Raw genomic sequence first — 3,306 nt, 5'->3', positions numbered from 1 at the left:
CTGTAATTCCAGTTACTCAGGAGGCTGAGGCAGGAGAATCCCTTGAACCCAGAAGGCGGAGGTTGCGGTGAGCCGAGACTGCGCCATTGCACTCCAACCTGGGCAACAAGAGCAAAACTCTGTCTCAGAAAAAAAGTGGTGTAGCTGGATTCAAACCCAACCAAACTGGATCCAGAGCACAAACACTTACCTAGTCATACTACCGCCTTGCCACTAAGCCAATGTACGAGGGAAAATGAAAGTCTGAAGCAGTGTGTTGGCAGTGAGAGAGAAAAGGAGGGTTTGAGACATAAAATCAGTAGAACTTACTAACTGGATGTGGGAGTTAAGAAAGAAGGATGACTCAGAGATGATTCAGATTTCAAACCAGCATGGCAGGGGAAAGCATGTGAAACCAGATGTTAAATTAGAAGTTTTGACTGAGGCCCCAAGATATGTAAGATACCAGATACCAAAGGAGATGTGCGAGACAGACCAGCTAAATACAAATACAAATTAATTTAGCTGATATGAAATACAAATTTGCAAGTGAAATGCTGGAGAGTCAGTTCTATACCTCTTGGAGATCCTCTTTCAGTTCAAGGACATAGAAGACCCAAGGGAGTTGAAATCTGAGAAGAATTTGCAAGAATATATTTGGAAGACACCCTGCTATGAGGAGTAGCCAGCCATCTAAGGGGAGGTATAAGAGAAACTTTCCCTTCACCCAAACCCACTAACAGGGCCTTCACGGACATTGCTCAGACAGTTCGACATGATTCAGACTCTGCCTGAGAAAACGAGAGCCTTCCTTAGATACAGACTAAAGAGCCATAGCTGGGTAGTAATTAAACTTTCCTCAGATCAAAGGCATAGGAATCCTGGGGATCCGATGTGGAACCTGCAGCAGGAACGTGAGCCTAGGGCTATTATAAAAGGGATCTTGCCCTAGAGAATGGCCTTCCAGGCCCGGGGAACCCAGCAGTAATAGCCTGGAGAAGGTATTAATATTTTAGAGTCAGAGTATCCTTGGGGATCAGCAGCTGCCATTGATAGAGAGGCATCATTCACCTCATAGGGGTCCTAGAGGAGCCAGAATGCGATTTGCAAAGAGCCCACAGAAGTGCCCCCAAGAAAAAAAGCCAAATATAAACATCCGCACAGCCCAGGAAGCATGAAGCCATCTCATGGTAATGTCTATTAAGTGAAAATGTACCTTTCCTTACTTATGTCTAGTCTCTTCAATGTTGGTGGATTCAGGAGCAGCAGCTGGGGAGTCTAGGATGAGGTGAGTGAGAAAAGTAGAACCTGATCATACTTTACCCCAAAGGAATGCCCCCAGGACCCCACAGCTAGCCCTCACCGGGCAAAGAAGTGCTTAAAAGAAAACCAATATGTTAAGGTCTTAGACCCGACATTCTAATTTCTGTATCAAGACTATGTCTTGTGACAAGCTTTCTATTATCTAAGAATGAATAGACGAGTTATCAGCCTCCTCTATCCCTGGCAGAAGATAAACCACTTACTTGTTCAGAAGTAAAAAGAAACAGTAAGTGATAAAAATAACTTGGTTTATACCCTGAAACTGCTGTCCATTTAACACATTCATTTACAGAAACTGGGAAGTAAAGAGAAGTAGCTGATTTGAGGAATTAAAAAAAAATATGGTAGAAATGAGTTTGCATCTTGGCAGAGAGGTCAAAGCCAGTGACAGAAATATAAGGGTCATCTGCTTAGAAGTGGTAGCTGATGCTAGGGAGCAGTAGGTATTAGAGGGAGAAGGTAGAGAAAAGAGGGTCAGGACAAAGTTTTCATTGATGGTTACAGAAATTAGAAAAGGTTTGGAAAATTCACTAACAATAACTCAATATAGCATCAAATGTTAATGAAGGACCACTAGACACCAGTAAACTCCCCCTGAGCATAAATAGCAGGCATGGGTGGTGTAACCACTCTCTAGTCTCATGCTTCTCTTCCGAAAAGCCGTAAGTGAGGAAGCCAGGCCTGAGCATTGTGTCATCAATGAATGGCTGACTTGGCACAGTGGCAGGAAAGCTAATGGGCTAGTATCCAGGAAAGGGCCAAAAGTCAAGAAGTTACCATGTGAATGCAAAGAATAGCCAGCAGAAGAGAGGACATGAGAGAAGGGGAAAACAGACCATGGTTAAGAGGACAATTCCAAGTTATAGATCCTAGGTACTCTTCAACGTGGCAGCCCCTTTATGAAAATGCCAAAAATTGTCTCCAGCAAAGATTACCTGGTCACTGCAAACTCCAATCTAGTTATTATCATGGCAGGTGCACGCCAGAAAAAAGGAGAAACACGCCTTGATTTAGTCCAGCGAAACATGTCCATCTTTAAATTAATAATTCCCAGTATTACCCAATACAGTCCTCACTGAAAACTGCTTATTGTTACTAATCCAGTGGATATCTTAATTTACGTAGCCTGGAAATTGAGTGCATTTCCCAAAAACCGTGTTATTGGAAGTCGCTGTAATCTGGACTCGGCTCGTTTTCGTTACTTTATTGGGCAAAGGCTTGGCATCCACTCTGAAAGCTGTCATGGGCTGGTCCTTGGAGAGCACGGCGACTCAAGTGTTCCTGTGTGGAGTCGTGTGAACATTGCTGGTGTCCCTCTGAAGGACCTGAATCCAGATATAGGAACTGATAAAGATCCTGAGCCGTGGGAAAATGTCCACAAAAAAGTGGTTTCCAGTGGCTATGAGATGCTCAAAATGAAAGGTTATACTTCTTGGGGCGTTAGCCTATCAGTAGCTGATTTAACAGAAAGTATTCTAAAGAATCTTAGGAGAGCGCATCCAGTTTCTACCCTAAGTAAGGGCCGCTATAGAATAAGTGAAGAAATATTCCTTAGTGTCCCATGAATCCTGAGAGAGAATGGTATCGCAGACCTTATAAAAGTAAAACTGAGCCTTGGAGAGGAGACCTGCTTGCAAAAAGAGTGATGAAGAGATTGATGCCCTGAAGGGCATACAAGAGGCATGGAGCTGGGGCTTCAGGTGTTAAGAATGAGTCACCAGGAGGAACATCAAAATCACCAAAGATTATGGCAGGAGATTAGGCAAGGAGTTAGATCATAAACTTTGCTCTAAAGTCAGCCGATTTGGCTGGGCTCACACACGTTGGGAGGCTGAGGCAAAAGGGCAGAGGAATTTAAGGGTGTAGTGAGCTATGACTGCACCACTGCACTCCAGACAGGTGACAGAGTGGGACCCTGTCTCTAAAAATAAATAATAAAAATAAAGTCAACCAATTTGTCCAATGCTGCCTTAAGAAGCAGAAAATTGCCAGGCGCGGTGGCTC

General features: G+C 43.7%; 1 pseudogene; it reads left to right on the top strand.

The window, feature by feature from the left end:
• The first annotated feature begins 754 nt into the window (after positions 1-754).
• On the top strand, positions 755-2,948 carry LOC101040280 (L-lactate dehydrogenase A-like 6A pseudogene; annotated as a pseudogene).
• Positions 2,949-3,306: the final 358 nt, after the last annotated feature.

This window comes from Saimiri boliviensis, chromosome 9 (genome assembly GCF_048565385.1).
Source record: "Saimiri boliviensis isolate mSaiBol1 chromosome 9, mSaiBol1.pri, whole genome shotgun sequence".
NCBI lineage: Eukaryota > Metazoa > Chordata > Mammalia > Primates > Cebidae > Saimiri > Saimiri boliviensis.
The sequence above is the reverse complement of the archived record's forward strand: the minus strand, read 5'-3'. Positions and strand labels throughout refer to the sequence as shown.